Here is a 15,597-nt window from a genome sequence, read left to right on the forward strand (position 1 = left end):
AGCAGGCATGTGGGGCACTGAAAATCTAGCCAGGTGCACTCTGCAATAGCAACGTTCACAATTCTCTGGACCACCCAGTTGACATCATTTGGGTGTATACATTCATTTAAGTGGAGAATTACTTCTTATTCTTCTTTATTGTGTCAATCAGGTGTCCACCAAGAAAGCAAAACCATTCTGATCATTAAAAAGAAATCGATCGGGAACAGCTGAAAGTTACATGTGGAAATCAGGAAGTTTCAGGACTCTCTGGAAATTACTAAAAATGACCTCACCATGATGCTTTTGCAAAACATGTCTTCTCTGGAGGCACAGTACTTTCTTCTACTGGTTTCTACTCTTGGCAGTATCTGAAATCTTTGAAGTCCTTCTTGAAATTCTAGGAAATGAAGTTCCCAGGGTTCCTGGTTCTCTAACGTGAAGAAAACAGAAGGGAGTGGAGATGAGTGCTGGTTATCAAAAGAAAACGAAATCTCGATACCCAGCACACCTGAATTCAGGGGTCATCACTCCAGGTCATAGATTAAACTGGCGCCAGGGTTATGATTATTACTAATTTGGACAATCCTTGCCTGTTGCATTCAGTTTCTCTCACCACACCAAGTCAAGAGATTCTGTACAGTTGCATTGATTTTTTTTTTCAAAATTGGACATTGCCCTCAGGACAAAAGGGAGGTGGGCCCTACACTTGGTTTTTGTCATCTTTGAGGTTTGTTTCCATAATTTTGCATGACCTGTAGTTCTTTGATGCTTTTAACATTTTTTTAAAAAAGTTTTCCTCAATGAGAATGCTGAGGTGAGTCATCCGTCTGTTTTTATAAATAGTAAGAATCCTGAGTTCTCTTTTTTAAGAGTTAAATTATGATCTACTATAGTAAGTAGAAGGTATAATCACCTTCTCTAATTCTCTCCAACAGGTGAAAATGAACAGAACATGAAGTTTACGGCATTACATACATTTTGAATTTAAGAGCTTCCACTGAGGTTTTAAAACACTGTGGAAAAATTAAAGAGTTTTGCTTTAGTGAGCTCAAAATCTTCATTGGTATTTTTTTTTTTTGAGATATAGAAGGTGCAGATGTTTTTATTTCAGCACGTTTTCTTCTTTACATTTTTCTATTTAAAATTGTGTTGTAAATTGACAACTTATAAGTGCCCATATTTATGGGGTACAAGGAGATGTTATCACTTTATGAGTACAATGTGGAATAGTTAAATCAAGCTAATTAGCATATTATTCAGCACAAATACTTATATGTAATTTTTTGCAGTGAGAACTGCACATACTTAATTTTTTGCAGTGAGAATCTTTGAAATGTACTCTTTTCGCTATTTTTAAGTGCACAATATACACTGTTATTCACTATATTCACCACTCTGTGTAATAGAATTACCTGATGATCTGGCAATCCCACTCCTGGGTATTTGCTCAAAAGATTTGAAGTCAGTTTGTAGAAAAGATGTCTGTGCTCTCATGTTCAGGACATAATCTTCTCTGAAAGATGTTTCCCCAAACCATCAAAATAAAGGCAAATGAGGAGAAAAGAGACTAAAATAGAAAAATAGGTTTGAGAGATGAGGCTTTTCTAGAAAAAAAAAAAATAATCCAACCATATAATGCAGCAAAATTACTTTTTAAATAAAAATAAAAATAAGTCTTACCCTTGAGCGGGTCTGAAGAATCAAGCTGTCATCACACAAACATCTTTGAAGAATGACACAGAAATGTGATTCTTTTTGCCCACAGCAGTTCTAAATAACACTTCGCAGCTTCCAGAGAGTCATGAAAAAAGAGTGATTACACATAGAACTAGAGAGTTTCAATGCCAAACCGTTCCCAAAGCTGCAGCATTTACAGTGAAAGAGAACTTAAAACCCTTATAGAATCTGGTTCGTTACCAGAAAAACAAAATCTTTGTGCCCAGAATAATTCTGATGAAAAAAAAAATTCCACCTACACAGAAAAAGTCAATCATGAGTTAAAGACCCTACAATATTGCATGCTAAATATATTCGTTTCAGGAAGGCTACAGCATGTTGAATATACTTTCTTTCTCTTTTTATCCTAGCAATGTGGTTTTTGTAAAGAAATCCTAAAATTCACTGCTATAGAATTTTATGTCTTTAAAAAGTACATTGCTATGCTAAGAGGTATCCAATGTATAATTTTAAAAGGTGAATTAGATTAAAAAGTGAACTCTGGGGAACAGAGTGTCCTTCAAAATTAAAGACACAAAGTTAGTGAAATGATGGAAATATATTCACTATATCATTTTACAGGTATTGGTTATCTGCCTACTGTGTTCCAGGTACTCTGTTTTCTACACCATACTGAAGACAGAGAGCTCAGCAGCTGGTGGGGAAGTAACCACGGTGTTCTTGCTACCTGTTTCTTTGTTTAAACATTAGTACAGCACTTTCAGAGGCCGAGGTAAGAGGATCACTTGAGTATAGGAGTTCAAAACCGGCCTGGGCAACATGGCAAGACCCTATCTCTGTCAAAAAATTAGCTGGGCATGGTGGGGTGTGCCTGTAGTCCCATCTACTGGGGAGGCTGAGGTGGGCACATGACTTGGGCCCAGGAGGTTGAGGTTGCAATGAGCCATGATGTTCCATTGTGCTCCAACCTGGGTAATAGATTGAGACCCTGTCTCAAAACAAACAAAAAATTAAACAAAAAATCAGCAAAATATATTAATATGGGAGACATACAGGGTGTAATGAAGCCTATGCTTGTGGAACCTAACGGTCTTGAGGAATCAAAAGTTTCCCGGAAGAAATACTGTATGTGCTGAAATCTGGAAGGTGGGAGTGCAACCCGTGGAAGCAGGGCATGGGGGTGAGACAGGAAGCTCAGGGGACAGCCTGTTCAGTGGGACACTTATTTAGATGCACTTGGCTAAAACATTGCTTCTATTCAAAGGGAAGAAATATTAAGAAAGTTTGAGCAGGTAGAGTGGGGCCAGGTCACAAAAAGCCTCCTAAATATGCGGCTCTTTTCATACTGTTTCCTGAGAATTTTGGAAAGCCATGAAGGATTTTCAAGGAAGGAGGAAGGTGTTCTTATCTGTTTTAGCAATAATCTTACACACATAGCCAATAATTGGATGTGGGCAGAGTTGGTGGTAGGAACACCCGCGAGGAAGATATTGCACTAATGCAGCAAGAAGTTTCTGTGTTTTGAACTAGAGTAGAGACTATTGGAATGAAAAACATAAATGGTGTCCAGTCATATTTAGGAGGTAGAATCTTAGGATTGGGTAGTTCATTGGAAGTGCTGAACTCGAAGAAAACTGCTAGGCTTCTGACCTGAGCTACTGTATGGATAGCAGAGTATTTTTCTGACAGAGGCACATATTGAGAAGCAAAGCTTTAGAGGAGGAAGTTAAGTTTTAAAAATGTGAGCTTGAATTTCCCACCAAGAGGAAGCACCTGTATATATGTGTGTAGATTCCAGGCAAGAAGTCGGCACTGAAAATACAATTTTGGAAGCAATAGAGTTATGAAGGACAGACGAAGTACCACACCCCAACCACAGGGGTAGGTGTGAACTTCCGGAGAGTGTAGGAGAGAATCTCTGGCAGCACTGTTCCCTAAGAAATGGCTCCAGATAAGAAATCTGAAAAGGAGGCTGAGTAGCCTGAAGGATGAGGTGTTCAGAAAGCCAGGAGAAAAGAAAGCCAGTTTCCTTTTCCCCCAGGCAAGAGACAGGGAGGCTTCATGAGTCTGAAGCACACACTTATTTAGCTGTGGGGCAGTTATTATCTCCTGTGATTCAGACCCTTCTCTGTTACACAGGGGTGATAAAAATGGCACCCACTCTGAAAGACTGGGATGGGCATTGACTACATTACTATTTATAAAGTGTGTAGAAGAGCGCCTGGCAGAGAGCAGGTGCTACAAAAGAGATTGAATAAATAAAGTGTCAAGCAAGGTAAAGACCGAATTTATCCACGGGAATCTGGTATTGTCTCATGCAGTGACAATGTGTGGGGAAGAAAAATGGGGTGAGACAAGGTCAACATGCCCAGTGTGGAGGAACCAGAGGGATGTGGAGGGGACGTGTTGATTGGAGGCTGGCAGAGAGCCTTGGGGAGGTCTGCACTGTAAGCACGTGGGATGGGTATTATTGAAGAGACATCTCTAAGAATGCTGATTACAAGGCTCCAGCTAGGATCTGCCCTTGGGAAGCACATAACTGTTTAACAAATAGCTGTTGAAGGATGGGGGCATGAGCACATGGGAAACTGCTGGGAGAGATTGTCTGTACGTTTTTGTTTGCTTTTACTCCTTGCTTGTCTGGAAATTGTGATTTCCAGTGAAAATTACATCAAATTAGGAGTCGGGAGACCAGATTGTTTAAGCACATGGCTTTTTTCCTCAGAACCTTAGTATTTCTATACATCAAATAAGGGTGTAGACTGAATGCTGCAGGACTTTTCCTTAGTTCAGCTAAAGATGAGGTCTTTTGTCCCACGGCCATGAAAATTCAGGTTCACAGACAATTTCAATGTTGAGTAAGATAGGGTTTTATTGGGTGAAAAGGAAGAAAAGGGGGAAACAGGGACTCTGCCATGCCAGAGCTCCCTGCTAGAGTGCTTCCTGCCTCACTGTTGGAATTCCAGGTTCCACACAGGAAGAGGAGGGGCCAGGGTCCTCCCCTCCCCAAGTGCTGCAGACTTCCGGAGGCTCCACCCCAATGCACAGGCAGGTTGGAGTTTTGCCAGGGGCCCCCTCCTCTCTGGCTGTCTCACCCGGGGGGATTTCTACATTTATTACCGTTCCCAGTGCTGTCTGCTCACACTCTTTGAAGTACATAGCACTGAGTACCACCAATAAGGAGAATCTCACACTTTTTAAAATGTGACCTCCTGTTGTCCTTCACTTAAATCATTCACAGCAATTAGTTTTGCCTTAAATTTTAACTGTGCATTTCTTGGCAATCACGATATCATTGGAGACATCTTCAGGAATACTGATTACAAGGCTCCAGCTAGGATCTGCCCTTGGGAAACAAATAAGTGTTTAATTCTAATCAGCCAGATAAGGAAATACAAATCATACGATTGAGACATAAGGAAGTCAGGCTAGGGAAGCCCAGAGCTAATGCATCTGCTGTGGCATGGTATCAGGGCACCTGAGAGGTAGCATTGGTTTGAAAGTCAGAAGGCGTGCTTAGAAGCCCTGGCCTTATTTTACCCCGATTAGTCACTCAGCCTTCAGCAGATCTCTTGATTTTTTAAGGCCTGACTTGTTCCTAAAGAAAAGCAAGATGACCCATGGCCATCACCAGTACATAGTGAGTGCCTACTCCATTCCAGCGATTGCAGTAGGCATGGCCATCGGTACCCAGGAATGCAGATGTAGCCTTGGGCCTCTTGTTGGCACAATCTAATGTGGATCAAAGGCAGATGTACAAGGAAATGCACACATTAGAGGCATGATTTCCAGCAGTCAGGTGTGCTACCATAGCCAAGATCATCGGAGATGCCTGCAGAGAGGCCAGCACTTACGTACACAGAGACATGAAGGAGGCGGTTGTGAGAGGAGCCCAGAGAAGGAGAGTTCTGAGCAGGGAAATCATCCTGAATGAGTGACTAGAGACAGAAAAGAGCTTGACCCTGTCTAAGAAACTGAAAGATGAATGATGTGTATGATGAAGAATGAAAATAGAGACAGGTCGGAGTCCTTTCACATAAGAACACAGGGGCTATGATCTGACTCTTTTTTTTTTTTTTTTTTTTGAGACGGAGTCTGTTTGTCGCCGGGCTGGAGTGCAGTGGTCGGGATTTCAGCTCACTGCAAGCTCCGGCCCTGGTTCACGCCATTCTCCTGCCTCAGCCTCCTGAGTAGCTGGGATCAGCTCACCACCTCCGCCGTTTTGTATTTTTAGTAGAGACGGGTTTCACCGTGTTAGCCAGGATGGTCTCATCTTTCTGACTGCGGATCCCGCCTCCGCCTCGCCTCCCAGTGCTAGGATTACAGGCTTGAGCCACTGCGCCCGGCCCTGGACTCTTATTCTATGATCAGGACCCTGAAAGACCTACCATTTCCTAACATTCTCTGAGTTTGTGACTATTTTCCTGTGACTGTCATCTCTGCTCTCTTGAATGCCCTTGAATGCCAGTGTGTGAAAGTTGAAGTGTGGCTAGAAACTAATGATAAATATGCTGGAATCTCTTGCACATGGACCATTGCATCGATTTAACAAATACAAACATTACTTATGAATGAATATTAAAAGCTTCATTTCTTCACTTGGATGATCAAGAAACATTATTGCCAGCCCTTACAGCCTAATTTAAGAGATGCAAAATCATTAAATGCAGATGCAAGACCAGCCTGGCCAATGTAGTGAAACCCCATCTCTACTAAAAACACAAAAAATAGCTGTGCATGGTGACCAGCGACTATAGTCCCAGCTACTTGGGAGGCAGAGGCAGGAAAATCACTTGAACTCAGGAGTTCTTAATGATACGGTGCTCTTAATGATACGGTGAGAGAATGAATGAAATTAAGCAGAATAGGCAGGTCTATTCCCTCTGTTTTCACAAACACAACACGATGTCAGTCAATAAATGGGTGAATTCTGGCCATAAGTGGTATCTCACTAAGCATTTTGTCGGATTTATAGTAATTAATGGTATGAATCACTGCATGCCACTGTCTACGTAGCTTTATGCATTCTGTGGCACACGTCCGTGAGAGAGGAGCTGATCTGCAAAAGATTATCCCGAAGCACTTACAAAAAAAGTCGAGGGAAATGGAGTTCCATAAAATGAATTCCACTGGAGTTTTCATTGGAATATTAATATCCTCTTTTCCCGCAGACAAGACGCATTTAACTTGATTATCTGCCCTGCCCTCACCATTCCTCTATGAGCTGCATACCAATTCCTCACCTGCAGGCTTGACCAGACCTGGTGTCCTGGGACCTGGTGTGAAAACAGAATCACTGCCTCACTTATTATTCTTCAGAGAACAATTTTTATTTCTCTGCCTCTAAATGTCAGAAATCTTTTCCAATGTCCAAGGAAAAAAAAAAAAAAGTCTTCAAGTTGCTGTACAGGAAAATGAGCACAAGTTCCCTTTTATTTGCTTCATGCTGGAGAATCTCCAAGAATTTCTGGTCATCTGGAGGCAGAGAGGGGCGAGGAACCACTCCCTCGGGGAAGGAGCACGCATCATCCTCTGCTGGTTGAACTCCTGGTGCTGAGATAAATTGTTCATCCGGGACCTGTGCTTGAGCCCAGGCTTTTTCCGCCCATTACTTGTACACTGGGTACTTTGAGATGTAGGTTCTTTAAATATTTAATCTTCTTGACAATGCTACTGTCAAGTTTTGGATGTAGAGAAAACTAAGGTTAGAGAGCTTACATAACTTTCCACAATTGCAGATTGTAAATTGAAGAGCTGAGATATGAACACAGGTGTTTCTGACTCCAGGCTGTGTGCTCTTTCTGTCACCCAGGTTTACTGATCAGAGCATCGTCTGCCATGACCTGAGTACTTCAGCTTAATCTATCCATTTGGTTGGTTGCTGTGATGGTTAATTTTATGTGTCAAATTGACTGGGCTAAGGGAAGTCCTGAGAGTTGATAAAACATCATTTCTGTGTGTGTTTGTGATGGTGTTTTCTAGAAGACGTTAGCATTTGAATCAGTGGATGAACTAAAGAAGACGCCCCTCACCATTCTATTTTGCTGGGGTGTTTTAGGAATTTCTGAATTCTACCCAGTGCACCTCACTTTGAGTTTCCTCAAACAGCTTTGTGAACAGGGTCTTGTGCAGCAGTGATGTTAGCACCATGAAGAACCACCACGAAAATCTCAAATCAGCCCTGCTCCTTCGCATCTTTGACTGGACATTAGAATCTAGAAAGATTACAAAATGAAGAAGTGGAGAGATCTGTCCTTTAGAAAACATGTGTTAATGCTTAAAAGATGACAAAAATAATGTTTTAAAATAAATAAACTGTAATTAACCTAAACCAAGTTAAAAAGGGGAATACATCATCCTAGCAGGCTAATTGGTAAAAAATTAAACAAGATACACATAAACAAGAATTCTTCCTTGACACGCCAAACACAGACACACTAAACAGACCCACATACAGTGACACACCAAACAGAGACACAAACTTAGACACACACACACGCTAAACACAAACACACAGACACCAAACAGGACACAGAGAAACACACCAAATACAGACATACACACACCAAACACCAGATACACACACACTAAACACAGCCAACACCATAGACACACACACACACACACACACAAAATGCAGACACAGACACAAACACCCACTCATGGCGCTGTGTTAACTACTTATGTCAGATCTTGGGTCTGCGTGGGAATGTTTGTGATGGGAGGTGAGCCTGACTTTGGTCAGGTCTTTGAACCCAATTCTTCCCCAGCCCCAACATGAAGGTCTGAGGAATCAGCAACCTCTCCTATCCTCCTTTGAGCTAAGTGTTAACAATCTGCTAAATGTTGATGTTGATCCCAGGTTGTGATATTTTTAATTAGTAGGAATTTAAATCACTCCCAAACGCTCAAAAGGGGAGAAGAAGGTCTTTTATCTCTTTCAAATTGTGTGAGCGATGTATTGTCTTGAATTCCCCTTATCTGACAATCAGGACAGTGCTGGAGGCTGTCCTGATTCAGCAGGGGGCTCCCTGGACCACCAGAGCGAGCCACACAGGGCAGGATGCCCCCACACCCTTTTCACTCTCGTTGCAGAGGTATCAAGGTGTTGCCTTCATGCTTCAAAGTACCCGCGAGACAGAGAGAGCTGTCAGCGAATAAGAAAGATCTAGATTTGAGTTACTGACATTGCAACAGTGGTTGCTCTTAAACTTGGTGTTGGACACAACAAGGAATTGAAAAATTAAACAGCACCAGAAGAACCTAGAACAGATCACTATTGCTCTTGACTGAGGGGATATTCAGCCAAAGATGTCTGTGGACTGTGAACCAAGTCTGTTTCTCTGCCTTCTGCCCCACACTCCCCCTGCTCCTGACTGTGTTTGCAATACCCGTGCATGTGTACAGTATTTAAACACACATGGTGCACCTCTGGTGCGATCTCAATATCCTTCGCTCTGTCTCATTTCCTTAGCATTTTTCAAACCTCTCTCTTACGTCGCTTCACATTCAAAGCAAAACAATATAACAGCAATGAAACAATCACACTGCAGAATCGTATTTTTGACTTGGTGGATTTGTGTTAAAATAGAGGTCTACGTATTCATTTTCTATTTCTGCCATACAAATTACTGCACATTTAGCAGCTCAACACAATATGAATTTACTATCTCATAGTTCTGTAGTTGAGAAGCCTGATAGGCTTGGCTAGTGTCTTTGCTTTGAGCCTCAGAAGCTGAAATCAATGCACCTAGACGGCAGGTTCCCTTCTGGAGGCTCTAGGGGAGAATTGGTTTCTAGGCTCATTTGGTTCCTAGGTTCTTGGGCTGAGCTCTGTTTCCTCACAGGCTGTCAGCACAGCACCCCAAACTCCTAGAGGCCTCCCTCTTGTGCCTGTATGTAGTCCTTGTATTTCACAGCCAGCCACAGTAGTACATTGTATCCTGCCGTGGCCACGCACACCTCCTCTGCACACTTCTCTGCTCTCCTCTTCCGCTTTTAAGGGCTCGTGTGATTACCTGGGATGCACCTGTGTCGTCCAGGACACTCTTCCTATTTCGAAGTCAGCTGATGAGCAGCTTTACTTCCATCTGCAAGTCCTTTTTGCCATTTAATGTCACATATCCACAGGCGTGAGATCATGGGGCCCAGAGTCTGGCCTACCACAGTCTGTAGGGGCAGAATTGTTTCTGTTGAACTAAGAAAATTTAACCACACTGAATTGAGAAAAAATGAAAACTTAAGAAAATGGTCATGTATCTGACAAGTCCACATCTCTGTGTGTTTGGTTTCAGCCGAGGCTGGGGATATCATTGCCAGGATGCTGTCCATCTCTCTCCCTGTCCCCTGTCCCTGCCCCCCCTCGCCTTGGCTTCACTCTCAGACATGCTCCCTGCATGGCGTCACTCTCCGCCTCAGGCCTCAGTTGTGCACATGGTGTAACCTCAGTGGACCGACTCTGTTCCCAGCTAACACCTCTAATCCAGGTGCCAGAGCTGAGTCATGGAGCTTCTATTGTAAATACACTCATTCTTGGCCGCTGCGAAGGGAGATAAAGGTGTGGTGTGGTCAGGCCCAGGAGTACGCAATCCTGGGAGAACAGAGGGAGGGGCGTTGCATTGGCCTTATCAAAGCCCACGGGCTGAGAATGAGGAAGGGATATTTGCCAAGGTAAAACAGAAGCACAGTTACCAGAAGACAGAGTGGATGCTGGACAGGCAGCACTGAGTAATTTTAGGGATTTTAGGTTTTGCCATTAACCCACATGTCATTGATGAGGACTTCTTTGGGAGCGATTCTGCAGATCAATTTGGCTCCTAGATGCATTGAGTTATCTTAAACAAAAGCCTTAATCTCTCTATGCTACTCCCCATCATATTTCAATCCTAGTACGATTTTACCCTCAAGTAAACAAAGGTGTCCTCTGCGAATCTCAGCATCTCTTTTTGTAGTTGAGGAAACTCTTATCATGCTAGTTGATCTCACCACAAGATCCCAAAACTATGTGCTTCGGCTGCAGCTACTTTTTCTGCTCTGACTCTTGGGTTGACCAGGCACATGCTCAGTGCCTTCTGCTCTCTAAGCTGGTCTCTCTTTCTGAGGCCAAACGTCTTCCACGACATCTAGAAAACTAAAACTAGCAAGCCACAGATTTCCCTAAGTGGTACATGCCTCTTTGCTTTTTAAAGTTTTCACAAAATATGGTACAAACCGTTGGACTATTTGGGGCAGAGCTGACAACAGACAGAGGATTAAAAATAAATTATCCCTGCCCTTTTGTCTTTGATATGGGTGATGCCATGGAGGACGGGTGACCCAAAGGACAGGGTTTTGGCTCAAATGACATGTTGATACTGCAGCCTGGGTCTCCAGTGAACGCTGTCACTTTAACGGAAGCCACTAAGCACATCAGCTAGCAGGTGAGTCTTTGTTCCAGACAGTGACAGGCCACTCCGACTTTTCTTGCACCCCAAGGGCAGGTGTTGACATCCTGTTGTGGATGCTCGATGAGAAACACGGCTCCAGTGGGCATCGTTTGCAGCATGTAGGAGATCACATAGTGAATAATTGAAAAACCTCTGCTGTGTGCATACGGCATCTGCGGTGGGAGAGAGCTGGGGAACCGTTTTAAGGTGTGCAGTGCTGGCCCAGGAGGGCGAGGGCTACGTCATTGAAGAAAACCATATATACGTATGTGTGTGTGTGAGTGAGTGCACACATGCATGGACGTGTGTGTATGTATGTGTGTGCGTGTGTACAATTTGCATGCTATTTTGACATCCTGGGTATTTCTTTTCCATTGATCTGCCTAACTTCCCGTGTTTTGTTTTGAGACGGATTCTCGTACTGTCGCCCTGGCTAGAGTGCAGTGGCGTGATCTCGGCTCTCTGTAACCTCCGCCTCCCAGGTTCAAGTGATTCTCCTGCCTCAGCCTCCCGTGTAGCTGAGATTACAGGCACCTGCCAGCACGCCCAGCTAATTGTTTTTGTGTGTGTGTATTTTTAGTAGAGACGGGGTTTCACTATGTTGGTCAGGCTGGTCTCAAACTTCTGACCTCCTGATCCACCCGCCTCCACCTTCCAAAGTGCTGGGATTATAGGCTTGTGCCACCGTGCCCGGCCATTTCTAGTGTTTTAAAGATGCGTATTCCACCAGCCTGGTTGGAGAGACCACTGTGCTTCCTCGAGGATGAAGTGGTGCCTCTCTCCTGTCCTTGAAGTCTGCTACATTTACTTTTTTCGTGCCAGGGTGCATCACAGCATGTTGGGAACGCTGTTTTTAGTTTTTTGTTTTTTTTTTTAATCCACATCATCTGTGTTTAGCTGATTCTTTGGCATAGAGAAGGCCCTCAAAATACTTGTGGAATGAATCAAGTATGTACCAAATAAAGAAACATATATTCATATAATTTATCTATCTTAAGAAATCCAACTGATTTTTCTCCTCATTGCTCTCTTTCAGTCCTTGTCCTTAAGTAAACAGGATTTTGTGAATATTTTTCCTTTTTAAGCATATTCTAAAACATTTTTTAGCACTAGTCTTTATATGAACCATTTTTGAAAAAGTGTTTCTTGCTACTTTGCCTTGTTAAATGCTGTACTATTACTCTTTGGCCAGGATGTGTGACTGACCAGCCAGTCAGGCTGCTTTCCCAGACAAAGGACAAAGTGGCACAGAAGGCGGCCGGTTCTCCCAGCGTGTCTGAGAGTCAGTTTGCAAATGGCCTAGGCTGCCTCCCTCTTCTTACCGATGTGCTGGCTGGTCCCTACCCTCTCTCAGCCCCTCCCAGTCCCAGCTTCTAATCACCAGCAGTGCTTAAACAAAACTAACCCAATCAATGGCCAGGTGATTAGAATTAGTTATCCACCTGCCTCAAGTGTCGGTCTAGAGGAGTAATTGCATCTTTAACAGCTGGCAGGACTTGGCAGGTTATTCTGGGGTTGCCAGCCTGATGATACTGGACTTGGTGATTATCTGCAATGCTTTTCTGTTCCACTCCGACCAGGAAGACCGGGAACAAATGAGACTCAGAGGTGGTGCCCATGTAACTGACAGATGTAAACAAGGAACTTGACTTCGTTTGAATGTAACCTCAGCAGCAAGAATGGTCGTCATGATGCTTGAAGCACTAGCCACATATTATAACTGTGCTTCCTCAACAAGAAGTAGGTCTGGCTCTCCTTATCCAGAGATCAGAAAACAGAGGCTCAGAGATACCACATTCATCAAGATCACGCAGCACATGAACGGTGTGGCCAGGCTTTATAAGTGACTCCTAAATCTGTGCTGTTTCCCTAACATGTATGTGATTTATCAGGAACACCGCTTAGCATGCCTGTCTCTTTCAACACAGAAGTCCTCTGTCAATAGAGGGGAATGTGGTTATTGTTCCTCATGTCCAGATTTTCTAGTAATATGGGCAGAAATGGCTACTCTGCTTCTTGATTATGACTTCAGACCATTTCTCTGTCTTCTTTTTTGATTGTTCCTGATTTCTCTCTCCAGCTCTGAGTCCCAAGGCAGATTGGGACACAGAGTGGAGTTGCCAGGGGGAGAGAGGAAGAGCATGTGCGGAAGTAAGTGACTTCCCAGTTCTAAAACTCCAGTGTGAGCCACTGGGTGGAGAAAGAGAGTCCATCCAACCAGGAGCAGGCCACAGAACTAAGGAATATCCTAGCATCGGCGTGGGGCTGCATGGCCTTCGAAAGCACCAACGAGAGGTGTTGTTTCTCCCTGCTGGGAAGTTCTGCAAAGAACAAATTAAATCCTGTTTGCTTCTCCAGGAAACAGAGGCCGAAGAATCTGTGTAACTCTCCAAAGGTCACCAGGGTATTCAGTGGCCAAACTGGGACAAGAATGGATGATTTTCATCCCGATTCCAGGGTGTGTGCTATTCTCTGCCTTCTGTCATGGTGACAGCACTGATATGAGAAGAGCGCATTCTCTCAGGGATGTGCTGTAGCCCTTGGCTGAGACCTGAGGCTGCAGGACAACAGGATAGTCCCAGACACCCTCCCACCCTCCCATAGCCCCATTTTGCATGTCCTCCTCCATCGGACTCTTCCCCAGAGTTCCAAAGAAGAAGACACAGCCCTCAACAAGTTACGAACAATGGACTTGCCAAATAGCGATGTCTAGTAAGCATCTATTGAAATGTTGGGCCAATGAAGGAATGAATTAGTTAATAAGGGAGGAAAATGAACTAGAATTTCAATATCCCAACAGGTAAACTAGATGGGGAAAAAAATGCAGACAATTCACTGATGAGAAGATCCAGTGTTTCAAGAAAAAAAATGTTTCGTACTAAAGGAAAGACATACATTGTCTTTGGTAGAAAAATTTGAGATTCATTCAGCATTATGAGTGATTGCATAGACATTGGAAATAACCTGTGGGTTACTGTGGTAATTCAATGAATTGCTCTCTGTGCATTTCTACCTCCCAAATCACTTCACTCGTTTTTATTTTAATATTCACCAGTATCACAGGCCATGAGCAAGTACCATGCTGTACAAAACAACAAATGAAACAGCATAAAACAGGCTAGAAGGGGAGGTGCTGGGCTCCCACGTGAACTCTTCCAGGGCACCTCACCAATCACTCTTCTGTCTCCTCCATTGAAGCCTTTCTCTCACCCCCAGGTGTCATGGTTTTGAAACATTTCAAAATGTCTCATGAACATATTCATTTCACTTGACTTCCTTCCCCTTTTGAGATCACAAATGCTGCTTCTTCCTTTGCCTTGCAAATAGGGTATCCTTAGGTCCTACCATTCCAGTGGTGATGGTGTAGCTGACGTTGCAAGGTGCACTTTGCATTTTTCCTTCTGCTCACCCACTCCAGGACCCTGCTTCTCTCGGTTTGGACAAAGAGCCTTGTATTCTTGTGACGTGTTTTGTAATCTTCTTAAACTTCCATTCAGATGATTGATTTTTGCTAAATCTTGCTGCCTGTCACTTGAGGTGGGGCGTGGAAGCTTCCCTCCTGCCCACCACTCTGTTTTGCCCTGCCTTCCTTACACCCTGGTGCCCTAAGACCCGCTCTCATCCTCCTCTCCATCCTCCAGGTGCCATGAAGGTATCCTGAAGATGGGAAACTATGATTTTGTCATTCCCTATTTTGGGAATTATTTTCTAAGTCCCTTTATTAAAACCAGAAGTTTATCATTAGGATACGTGAGAGATTGTAAGAAATTCAAGAATGATACTTTCTTCTTTTCAGAATACAGTAGGAAAATTGAAGAGAATCACTAAATTTCATTGAATTTCTTTACTTTAGGGTAGAAGCTTATCATTTCAGTATCAAAATACTAATGAGTTTATTTTGACCAGAAGCTCTGATTAGAGTGTGTGTGTGTGTGTGTCTGTGTGTGTCTGTGTGTGTATATACAGATTTATGTTTGATTAATTCCAAGTAAGATCAATTTTTTTTTAGAAAATTTAATTTGGTCATCAAGTACATATCTAAACATGTAGTTTATTGGAGAAAATCAAGTGGATCTTTTGTGGAGTTTGAGCCTGTTCCTTCATTACCCAGAGACACAAATCTAAGGTGCAGCAACGGCAGATCCCAGGTAAAGCCAACGGAAGTTGAATCCTCATGGAGACACAATAGGAGCCCAGGGGTACCTGTCAGAAGTCAAACTGAGGAGAGGAAGGTCAGATTCAGGCAGGGAGTGAGAATCAGGAGAGAGATGCACACAGGCAGACAAAGGCATTTGGATGCCTCGCAGCCGGTGGTTGGTGGTTTGTAATGCCATTCCCTTCTTCCCTAGTTGTTGAGCCTTGCCCATTGCAAAGACGTCTTCTTTGAATTTCCAAAGTGTGGATGTTGTACTTTACGGTTGTAAGTATTTTTTCCCCTAGAGCTAGACTTGGACAAATGTAACTACTGCTATTAATTTGAGATGTACAATTACATATTTCAGAAAATGGGAGG

The sequence above is a fragment of the Papio anubis genome, chromosome 8 (genome assembly GCF_008728515.1).
Source record: "Papio anubis isolate 15944 chromosome 8, Panubis1.0, whole genome shotgun sequence".
NCBI classification, from domain to species: Eukaryota; Metazoa; Chordata; class Mammalia; order Primates; family Cercopithecidae; genus Papio; species Papio anubis.